At 45.6% G+C, this 12519-nt stretch overlaps 1 protein-coding gene across 5 annotated transcripts in view; it reads left to right on the plus strand.

Moving 5' to 3' along the window:
- ATG7 (autophagy related 7) overlaps nucleotides 1–12519 on the plus strand; it is a 617483-nt gene that overhangs the window by 431741 nt on the left and 173223 nt on the right. The gene's annotated exons all lie outside the window — the stretch shown is intronic.

Raw genomic sequence — 12519 nt, forward strand, 5'->3', positions numbered from 1 at the left:
ATGCTGCGTATACAGTGGGTCAACCCAAGTTTCCTGTTCTGTGATGCGAAGTGGGGGAGGGGCGCTATGATTTTTCAAAACACTGCTAATTAAATCATCAAGCCTGCTTAACTGGGGATCTAGGAGGTTTGTCTACTTTCCTGGGAGTCCAAGAGAACTACCGAAAGTTCAGGAGTCATGTGAGAACATGTAAACTCCACATGTATACTGGCTTGGTTGGAATTTAACCCATGGCCCTAGCTCTGCCCATGCCATTAAAAAGGTCTCTTAAAAGGGTGGGATATGTGACAAATGAATTTCAATGGTGGATGCTGTTTAAACTAATTATTTGTTGCACTTTTTGACATGGGTCATTATGTGTATTATCAATTGATTGCAATGTTCTCCCACATCTTTTAAAATATTTTATGTTGAATGTTAGCTAGCTGGTTTTAGTGCAAATTTACATTGGATCCAGCTGGTTTGACTCTAAGGAAATAGGTGGCCTTCCAAATATCTACCTCTTAACCCGGACTCTTCCAGCAGTGAACGTAAATATGGGAAATTGCTTCGGAATGTTTTTATGTCACTTTTCCAATGATCGTGTTTATCTTTCATGTTGCTTTTCCTATTTCTTTGTAATTATTTTCTTGACGCAGTAGTTCTTATGTGCAGCCGGCCATCAGCAATTTGTATTATGCGATGCCCATGTCATTAGATTCACTCTCTGAACTCAGCATTTAGCTGATACGGTTACTCACTAAGTAATTAAAAGAAGTCTTGCTGGTACCTGCCAAATCTAGCAATTTTATGTCTTGTGTATTTGAGAGGAAAAACAGTGGTTAGAAGAGGTCAAGTATGTAAATGGAAAATCTTTTAATCTCTAAAAATGCCTACGGTTCTGAATATGAAGTAAATATTTAATTGAAAAATTATGTTTGGCAGAGTTTCCATGTGCACTGCTTTTAGCTGGACTCAGAAACTGCGTGCAACGTACATCCAGTGCATTTCCAGCGTTCCCGATCTTAGGTAGCAATGTTTATTTTCATCTCTTGTAACACAATTGTCTTTCATTTTACAGGTAAAGATTAAGCCTTAAGAGCAATAAATATTTTCTAAAATTTCAGGTGGTTTTACATCTGTATTACATGCCTTACCATACCATAACTTGCTACTGATTAGTGGAATGGTAAACTTGGCGTTTGGCATTATTGGAAAGCCTCATCGGTGGTGTTTGGGACTTTAGAATGAAGTAGGAAGAGTGAAAGGCTGCCTGTTGAGTTTGGTATAAGAACCCTTACAACTGGGAGGCATTCCACATTTTGAAATTAAAGTAAAACTAATTATTCTTTATTAATATATGTCAAAGACATCAATGGCATAACTACTGTAGGCATAGGAGGCTGTTGCCTCTGTGGGCCATCCCGGAAACGGCAACCGGATTGCCATCTGGAGTCTAGAGGTACACATGTAATGGGCCTGGCTTAAAAGTGGGCCTTGGATCCCATACAAAGGCTTTATGAGGCTGCAAATAAACATCTGCAAGTCCGGAGCATATAGCCACACTTACGGCTGTGGGTAATTGAATTGGCCTCTTCGTATTTACGTTGTGCTTGAATACAACTTGATGCATTATTGCAGTAATTAAAAACAGTTGGTATATTCCCCTTATAATTTTTCTAAATTCTTATTCTGATTTTTTTTATTTCATATCTAGGCAGTTTTTTTTGTTTTAGTTGTTTGTTATTGTAGTAAGAAGGACATTGTTTTCACAAATGCAATCATTACCATGGCAATCAGCTTGGCTCCAATATCTAATACTTGTATTTAGAAATGTATTCTTCCAGTACTTTATTCACACATGAGAGAATATTCTGGCATTAAGAAAATTGAACCTCTTGATAGATGGGCAAAGTTGTTTGCAGTTACTTTTTAATGAAAGTAGTGTGCACCCAAGTGCGAAATAAAAATACGTTGTAAAGTTTTGCAGGTTATGTTTTGGTTTTGTTTTGTTTGGTGTTAACTTAAGACATAAAATATAGGTGACTCCTAAAGGTGTGTACACACGGTGCGATATGCACTTAACTTTCCTTACGGTTTTGACTATATAGTCAAAATCGTAAGGATATTGCACCGTATGTACACAGCTTGCGATGCCGATGTGCAGTCCAACGGGATCGGAATCGCAAGAAAAAATAGACTGCGCAGGCAGCCGAACATTGACTATATCGGCCCCGTTGAATAGTCAGCGCATCGTGCCATGTGTACATGGCTTAAGTTAACATGTAATGCACAGATTTGTAGTCAAACAAAAGACACATGTACAAGTAGTACAGCACGATAACTAAAGGAACATGAAAAAATTCTATTCCACCCTTATGCATTTTATAAATACTGTAACCATTAAATAATGCTATTAATTAGAAGCTGCTGACTTATATAAAGCAATGCTGTGTTAACGGGACAGTGTGTATGCTCTGTATTATTCATTGTTTGAGGCCTCTCAACCATATGCTAGACAGACTCCTAGAAGACTCCACACGGGCATACACTTATCTGTGTGTACAGTATGCAAACGCCTCTCACTCTTAACTGCAAGATGCACAGCTGTATGCTCCTGTTGGCAATGTACCCGGTTATTAGAACTATGGGGGGTATTCAATCAAGTGCCTTTTTTTGACTGGTCGAAAAAAACGGCACTAATTCGACACAGGGTATTCAATTGCGGGCGTTTTCGCACATTTTTTAACCCATTTTCACCCATGCCTTTTCACTTTTTTTTTTTTTGTCGAATCGGCATGGGCAAAAATAGCACCAAAAATGGGCGAAAACGCCCACTAATTCGCCAAAACATGTGTATCGGTGACAAATTTGTGGTTTTCTCCAGTGGCAGATTTTTCGACCAGTCAAAAAACTGGCACGGGCATTGAATAGGTCGAATGTAAATTTGACCTAAAAACTGGCAAAAAAAAAGGGCAGTTTTTTCGACTGGTCGAAAAAACTGCACTAATTGAATACCCCCCTTAGAATGCACATTTATATTATTACTGCTCCAAACTTGCTCAGCGCTAGCTGCATCAGCATCCTTCCAGATAACCTAATTTCAGCACATCCAGAGAACTAATGAATATGCCACAATTTTTAGGCTAGGTTTAGGTTTTGAGATCTGACCATTCCTGATTTGTCACAACTTGGAACAAGACGTAGCCTGCAGCCGCCACCCCAGCAATACTATCGGGCCAGACATATGCCTTTGCAAACCTAATTACTGGTTCAATTCTCAGAAGTCACAAGATGAGACCGGGATGTGTATTGTTTATCCATTTGGGGGGGTATCCAATTTCCGTGATCAATGACCGTAGGTAATTGTATTGCCAGGGGCTATCCTATTAGCCCTGATGCAGCGGGCTCCTCCCCCAATGCTGGCACTTATTGGGCACCCAAAGAATAATCCGCAATAACCGGGCTGACGGATCCGCAATAGCACATGAGATTGGGGACTTATCTCCGATCCCATATGTTTTTGCTCAATCACGGGTCCAACATTGAAAGCGGCCATTGGTCATTAATCGCGATATCCGTCCATTTTCACCTGCCGAAAACAGATCAGCACTAATTGGATACACTATGTCTCCCTATCTTCCTTTGTATGTTTTTTATATCTATAAACAAACCAATTTTCTCTACCTGTTCTATTCGGTCCTACAACCGCTCTTCCATAACTAGTCTTTTTCTACTCTCTCGCCCTCTTTTTCCTCCCTAATGCCTCTGCCCATCCGTTACTATTACTTGTTACACAGGGACTCTTTGCGCCACTTTTCTTCAGCATTAAAAATGCTATGAACATGTTGACTGTAAACACACGGCCTATTTCCCTGAGGCCCCACGGGACCTAGAGACGCCTCTGCCTATAAACAAAAGTTGTAGATGTTTCTTTCTTTTTTTTCACGTTATTGAAATCTGGAAGTGATGCAGAGACAGCTGATCTCAAAGTATACATTTCATGTGGAAAAGAAAACTTTCTTTATTCCTTCTGTTCTCATCAGTCCTGAAACTCAAACACACAAGAACAATAGAGATCAGTTAGATATGATTGTGATTTATAACTTAATTGATGTAGGCACCAGAAACCTCATCTTGTGCATGCTAAGTCCATACACTTTGTCATTTGTGTATTCTGCCATGTCTCTTTAGAAACTCTTCTTTGTATAGACATCATAAATGAGTCATAATAATAGTTTTCTACCATATATTTACTTTGACAGTGTTCCTTTCCTGCCAAGTGAAGACATGCCAATATGAAACCAGACTTAATTGGTGCCTGTGCTCTCGATTAAACCCTCAGCCTTTTCCCTTACAAAGCATCAGATACTGGGAATTGTATCCAATACAGGTTTCCATTTGTTCTCAATGTTGCTGTCGCGTATGCATAGCACACGATACCTCTTATAATTCTAGATTATTTTTAACTGTTTTCTTTTGTTGTTTTTTTTTTTTGTTATTATTATTGTGGGGAACAGTTACCCAGTTTTTGTAGAGTATTTTAAGTTATTGTTGCCTAAAAAGATGTTTCCATAGATGGACAGAAACAGGGTGTGCAGCAAATGAGCATAATGCTCCTTAATCTGCAGAACCGTGGATACAGGTTTTCTACATGTGCATTGTCCAGTGTTGATAAGATGTACATATGCCCTTAGTTTTGCATTGACATGGAAAAACAACATTTCATTTTGTGAGACGGTATTATTTAAATGAGCTAGCAGGGTAGAGGAAGCACATTTAAGGAGGCATTCCCCACTTTACGCTGGGTACACACCATTCTGCTTCTCTTTAAAGCACTTGAAATTACCCCATGTGGACAGAAGTACCAAAAACCCAACATCATTATCTATAGATTTAGACCTAAAGCTGGGTGCACACTAGACGATATGGTAGACGATGTGCCTGATTCCGAGGCATCGTTCACGATAATAGTCTAGTGTATACCCAGTATATCGTCACCTGCTTGCGACATTGCCAGTCGGCTGTACATGCAGCCGAATCTGGCGATGTTGCAAGCAATGCCATGTTGTCAACACAGCATTGCCCAGCTCCTCTCCCGTTGGGGGGGGGGGGGCGCGGTGGCAGTGTGACATCTCACGCAGCCGCTGCAGCCAGCGGCAGCGACAATTAGCTCCCAACCAGCCGCAGGAGCTGCGCTGGCCGGGAGTTACTCCTCAAATACAAAGGCATCGCCGCTGTGCGATGATTTTGTATTTGTGCGGAGGGGGGCGGCACTGACATGCGAGGCGGGCTAGCCCTGTGCTGGGCGTCCCCCCGCATGTCAGGGAAGATGATCGTAGCTGTGCTAAATTTAGCACAGCTACGATCAACCCGGAATGACCCCTAATATTCAAGCTTCTACATCCACACGTGACACTGTGTCTAGTTCAATATTTAGGACATATCCTGCCTAATGCGACGTGCTGATTTCATGGAACCAAGCTGTGCTAGGGGTAGTTGGTCTACCTTCTGTGGTTGATCATGTACTGTTTGCCTAAATAGACAATTATCTAAATCTCTCAGGCTTTTCAACTAGCAAGTTTTTAAATATTAAAGTGGAAACTCTTGGATTGTAATCTAACAGTCGTAACATTATAATGACATTATGTTCAAATCCTTTTAATATAGGTCAGTGATCACTATTAGATTGCTTTTGTTCTCCGGCAGCTGTCCTCTTTGGGAAGCTGACAATTTCCTCTTCTAATCTCATCAATGATTTGGATTCTCTCTTGGATGCCTTATTACTGTGTAGGTTTAATGGTGTAGAAATATATACTTTTTAAACATCTGAGAGATAGCACTCTGCAGTCTAACAAGACACTCACATTTACTGCCTAAAAAATGACATATTTGATAAATTTGGAGGAGGTAATCCTGTAATTTATGTAGAGATCCCGTGGGAAATTCAGACCTGATCGCTGCTCTGCGTTTTCGCACAGTGGGCAAACAGATCTGAACTGCGCATGTGTATGCACCGCAATGCACAGGCGCGACGGATGGCTGCAAAGTGGATCGCCGGTCAGCGACGGGTTTGTGCGAAGGGTCCATATCTGCCAGAACTGGCTGATTGGAATGAAAATCTGGTAGTGGATCAACCATTTGCCCCAAACACTGAAAAACGGACAAAAGCTATTGTTCATGCAAATTGGTTAAAGACGTAATTTAACCAATTTGTCTGAACAACAGGTTTTGTTCACTATTCAATTTTTGGTTACAAATTGTCGATTGTCATTTGCTCTCATCCATTACCAGATTTTCATTCCACAGCCAGACAGATCTGACAGGTAATCTGCCAGATAATTGTATAGTGCATGCCCAGCTTTAAATACATATGTGATAGAAGGGGTGTTTTGAGACCTCTAGTTGACAGCTGGTAATTTATGTTATTTGATTAATACATTTGAATTGGTGCTAAGCCATGTCCAGGGGAAGGAATCTGGGTCAAAAAGTCGTATTTAGGAGATAAAAAAAAAAGTATTGAATGGATGGACAGTATCCGATCTCTCTCAAAGCTGGCAAGTAAACAGTTAGTGTTAGACAAGCCCACCAGATACTGTAAGTAAGAAGGTGCTGGAACTCTGGTATCCTCTCCAACCAGGGCCAGCAACCGAAATCTTGGGGCCCTCTACACTGATATCTCTGTGGCCCCCCCTCAACCACACTCGACCTCAAACCTCCTACAAAAACATCCCTACATACACATAGATATACTGTATGTGTACTGTATGTATATACATACAACTCACAATATATATATCACTATTACTTCTCCCTGACTTTCCCTCATCCCTCCATCATCCTCCGTGTGATTTCCATCACCATTGCCCTGTCCTGTGACACCAGCACTTCCATGTCTCTTGTTGGACCAGGTGACCGGTAATTGCAGGGGGGAGGGGTGGTTTGCTGGTGCTTCTGCCTCATTTTTAATTTCCTGATTCTCTGACTCACGGGGCCCTGTACAGGTGTCCCACTTTAACCCCCCTGTCGCCGGGCCGGTCTCCAACATACTGTATGTCTGAGACATTAGGAAATATTTTGCCAAGTCTGGATGGGACAAAGTACCATTTCTCTCTGTCCATATGTTTGCCAACATCCCACTCCCATGCTGATTCGTGATGGTCATCAGGCCGCTAACGAGAGACAGAAAGAGCTCAGCATATAGGGTGGAAACAATCCCTTAAGAGAAAGCTTGTCTCGTACAGAGGAACTCAAAAGTAGTTAGGGGTCTATTCAATATTCTGGATTTATGAAGTGTGTAAAAATTACTGATATTTAAAATATTGGTGGAACTGTTTATGTGAGAGTTTCAGAGATTGTAAGATTTCTACAAATTGGGGGAAAAAAGACGATGGAGTGAGGTCATTGTGAAACCAGATACCGCACAATCACCCTAGATGTGGAAAATGAGCAGTCAAGGACTAGGGTGTCTGATTCTGGGTTTCGGATGTCTCTGGAGTGGTGTCAAAGACACTGGTTCTCTGGGTAGTATTACACTGAAAGCTGGGAGGCCGGAGATCGTGCTTTCGCATAGAATGGAGTAACCCTTTGATGTTACAAGGTTATGGGTAGAACTAGTACCAGGAGGTTGACGAGACATAGGACAGGGGCGCAGTGTCTTACCCCACTGGTGGTCTTCACCAGGACACCCCGCCAGGAACTTTGGGCTTTGCTACACCCAGTAAGCCGGTCTCGGCCCCCTGTCTGTGTTATCTGGTCTAGGTGTTCTGGTAAAGGTTTGGCTTTAGGCTGGTGGTCTGTCCAGCTGAATCCAGACGAGTGCTGACCAGGCTGGTACCAGAATGATGACTCTGGACTGGAGTGCAACCGGACTGGAACTGGAGTAATGCTTGTATAGGATGGTTTCCACAGTGATACTCAGACCCGAGGCTAGAGTCTCACTAAAGGAACACAGTTGCAATGCTCACACTGCTGTGTGACTATGGAACTGGCACCAGAGTCATGTAAAGAAGGAAGCTTTATACCCTCAAGTGAATCCGGATTGACTGAAGGAATCAGCTGACTCACAACCTTACCAGGATTGGGCTGATCCTGGTCAGGTGACATGAAGCAAAATGGCACCATCCACACCACATGTCCCGACAGCAGAGGCGTAACAAGGGTAGGGTGAGTGGGGCACGTGCCCTGGGCGCCTTGGCAGGCCCAGGAGAGGGGGCGGCGGCCAGGGCATCATGCCCCACTCGCCCCCATCACGCCGAAATGTGAGGGGAGGAGAGCGCAGTGTCTCTCCCTCCCCTCACCGCCGCCAGAGCACTAACAGCGCTGCCAGCAGCGCTGCGTGTGTCCGGTCTCCGGCGTTAGCCAATCAGAGCTTGCGGACCGGCTCCTGATTGGCTGCCGGTCCGCGAGCTCTGATTGGCTGGCGAACCGGCGCCACACAGCCGCCGGAGACCGGGAGCGGTGAGGGGAAGGAGAGGCGCTGCGCTGCGCTCTGCTCCCCTCACAGACATAACAGCAGGTGAGTGACCGGGGGGGTGGGGGGGGCACAGTGGGGCATGTATCTGGCACAGTGGGGCATGTATCTGGCACAGTGGGGCATGTATCTGGCACAGTGGGGCATGTATCTGGCACAGTGGGGCATGTATCTGGCACAGTGGTTCAGTGTATCTGGCACAGTGGGGCAATGTATCTGGCACTGAGGGGCATGTATCTGGCACAGTGGGGCATGTATCTGGCACTGTGGGGCAATGTATCTGGCACAGTGGGGCATGTATCTGGCACAGTGGGGCATGTATCTGGAACAGTGGGGCATGTATCTGGCACATTGGGGCATGTATCTGGCACAGTGGGGCAATGTATCTGGCACAGTGGGGCAATGTATCTGGCACAGTGGGGCAATGTATCTGGCACAGTGGGGCAATGTATCTGGCACAGTGGGGCATGTACCTGGCACAGTGGGGCATGTACCTGGCACAGTGGGGCATGTACCTGGCACAGTGGGGCATGTTTCTGGCACTGTGGGGCAATGTATCTGGCACAGTGGGGCATGTATCTGGCACAGTGGGGCATGTATCTGGCACAGTGGGGCAATGTATCTGGCAATGTAACTGGCACTGTGGGGCAATGTATCTGGCACTGTGGGACATGTATCTGGCACTGTGGGGCATGTATCTGGCACTGTGGGGCAATGTAACTGGCACTGTGGGGCAATGTAACTGGCACTGTGGGCCATTTTCAGTGGCCACACCCCTTCTGGTGTGTGGCCATGCCCATTTTTTCGGCGCGCGCACATGCTTCTTTTGCTGTTTTTTTTTTTTTTTTTTTGGGGGGGGGCGCCATTTTCCATCTTGCCCGGGGCTCCAAAGACCCTAGCTACGCCTCTGCCCGACAGTCCAAAGTCACAGGGAATGCTACAGCAGCATGACACAGTCTCCTCTCTGACTTGTGCCCTGCCACCGACCACCTCTGGGAACAGTGCTGCTGCCAAACAGAGTGCTCCCCGCCGGGACGAGCGCGCTCGCACAGTCGGCCAGACAGGTAAATTCCGAGGCTTAAGCCGGGATTTGCTGGTAGCTGTGACATAGGGTAAAAGATCGACTACCAAAAATGGGAATGAGCGGAGAAGGATACAGATAGAGCAAGAGCAGGTTGGTTCGATCCCAAACTGAAAATAATGCCACTACCGGGCGGGATTTTTTAGTAATGGATCAATGAGAGTAACGGAGCCATAAAAGGGAAGCATTACTCTCTGTATCTGTATCTGAATGATTCCTGCTTTAATTGAGACACTTTCATGAATACAGCCACATTCATTGGACACACTGGGTGAGCTTTGTGTTACTCATACCAGTGCTAACAGGAGTATACCGGTGTATGAACAGAGAGGGATGCGAGGCAAAACGAACTCACAGACAGTATAACACAACATACACAGGAGGTGATGGAATAACTAATAAACACAAAATGAACGGGGAAGCCCAAAGGCTCAGGAATTGGGTGTCTCCCTAGTGTCAGGAATGCTCAGATGGAATAGAGCGGACAGTGAAGCGAGATGTAGTGATTTAACATGTGGAGCACCCAAAATGATGTTGCTAAGAGCAACAGGAAAAACCCCAAAGGGTTACCAACGGGTGTGGGAATAAACTCCTTGGTCAGAGATAGAAATATAGACACTTGCCTCCCGGTTGCCATGGCGACGTGGCAGTACAGAACAGGAGATCCTAACTGTACCCCCCCCTCTGACGAGGGGTCAAAGATCCCCTACCACCGGGTTTATCGGTGAACTGCGAGAAGAAAGAGCGTATCAGTCTGGGGGCATGAAGATCACAACTGCGCACCCACGACCGCTCCTCCGGGCCATACCCCTTCCAGTACACCAAAAATTACAGCCGACCCCGAACCATCTTGGAGTCAAGAACCCTTTCAACCACAAACTCCCTCTGACCCCGTATCAGAAGAGGAGAAGGTCTTCCACTGGAAGAAGGATTACTAACCGCCAGTTTTAAAAGGGAACAATTAAATGTTTTATTGATACCCAATGAACGAGGCAGATCTAACTGAAATGCCACCGGATTGATAACCCTAGTGATCTTATAAGGGCCGATGAACCGGGGGCCTAACTTATGAGATGGCTGTCTCAACTTCAAATTCTTGGTGGACAACCAGACGAAGTCTCCTAATTTAAAGCTGCAGGGTCTTCTCCGTTTATCAAAAACCCTTTTGTTCACTAATGACACAGACACAAGGGCTTTCTTAACTTTCCTCCAAATACCCCTAAGGGCCGAAACCACAGAGGAACCACCAGGCGTGGAATCCAGGGGGTCAAAAGAATTGGCCTTAGGATGATGCCCATACACACAAAGGAAGGGAGAGATCCCTGTAGCAGAGTGAGCCGCGTTGTTATAGGCAAACTCCGCCATGGACAGATGAGCTACCCAGTCAGTATGACACTTGGAGACATAACACCTGAGGAACTGCTCCAAGGACTGGTTCACCCTCTCAGTCTGCCCATTAGACTGTGGATGGTAGCCTGACGACAAGCTCACAGAAATCTGGAGATCAGAACAAAATGCCCTCCATAATTTGGCCACAAACTGGGATCCACGGTCAGAGACCACATCAAGTGGCAACCCGTGGAGGCGCACAACATGCTGCATAAATAACTCAGACAGGCGTCTGACCGATGGCAACCCAACCAGTGGAACGAAATGCGCCATCTTCGAAAACCTGTCAACGACAACCCAAATGGCTGTCATCCCCGAGGATTTGGGCAAGTCCACCACAAAATCCATGGAAATGTGGGTCCATGGCTTAGATGGAATAGAGAGTGGATGTAATGGGCCGACAGGAACCCCTCTAGGAGTTTTATTTCGGGCTCAAACGTCACATGCCCGAACCCACTGATCCACATCCCTAGCCACCGAGGGCCACCACACCGCCCTAGACAGCAACTCCCGAGTTCTGGCAATACCCGGATGCCCTGCCGACCTCTTGGCATGGAATTCCAGGAACACTCGCTGTCTTAACCTAGGAGGCACAAACAAGAGACCTACCGGAAGGTCTGGAGGAGCCTGCTCCTGTGCTCTAAGGACTAATGACAAGAGGTCCTGGGTAATGCCCACTTTAATACATGATGGGGACACAATGGGCAATGGCTCCTCGGTGGTCTCTTGGACTGGAGCAAAACTCAGCGAGAGCGCATCAGCCTTGATGGTTTTTGACCCAGGGCGATATGTTATCAAAAAATTAAAGCGAGCAAAAAACAAAGCCCATCGTGCTTGCCTGGCATTGAGCCACTTCGCTGACTCTAAATATGCCAGATTCTTATGGTCGGTGAGAATTGAGACCACAAACTTAGCCCCCTCAAGCCAGTGTCTCCACTCCCCGAGTGCATCCTTTATAGCCAACAATTCCCGGTTACCCACATCATAATTCATCTCGGCAGACGAAAATTTACGGGAAAAGTAAGCACAGGGATGAAGGTGATTATCAGACACCCCCATCTGAGAGAGCACTGCCGCAATACCTATCACAGAGGCATCCACTTCTACCACAAAAGGACTCTCTGGATCTGGGTGTCGCAGCACCTTGGCCGAGACAAATGCCCTTTTGAGACGGGCAAAGGCCGCTTTGGCCTCACAAGACCAGTGAGCAACATCCGCCCCTTTCTTAGTGATTGCCACCAAGGGGGCCACTATAGACGAAAATCCAGCGATGAACCGTCTATAAAAATTCGCAAAGCCCAGAAAACGCTGAAGCGCCTTCAAACTAGTGGCTGCACCCAATCCAGGACTGCCTGTACCTTAGAACCCTCCATTTGGAAACCTTCTGAGGAGATAATATACCCTAGAAATGCGATTTGCTGGACTTCAAATTCGCACTTCTCCAGCTTCGCCCCAAGCTGGTAGTCTCTGAGTTTCTGGAGGACTAAGCGTACATGCTTCCGATGTTCCTCCAGGGAATGGGAGAAGATTAGGATGTCATCTAGATAAACAACTAAAAATCTATCCAAATATTCCCTGAGCACATCGTTCATGAATT

Source organism: Pseudophryne corroboree, chromosome 9 (genome assembly GCF_028390025.1).
Source record: "Pseudophryne corroboree isolate aPseCor3 chromosome 9, aPseCor3.hap2, whole genome shotgun sequence".
In the NCBI taxonomy this organism is placed as follows: domain Eukaryota; kingdom Metazoa; phylum Chordata; class Amphibia; order Anura; family Myobatrachidae; genus Pseudophryne; species Pseudophryne corroboree.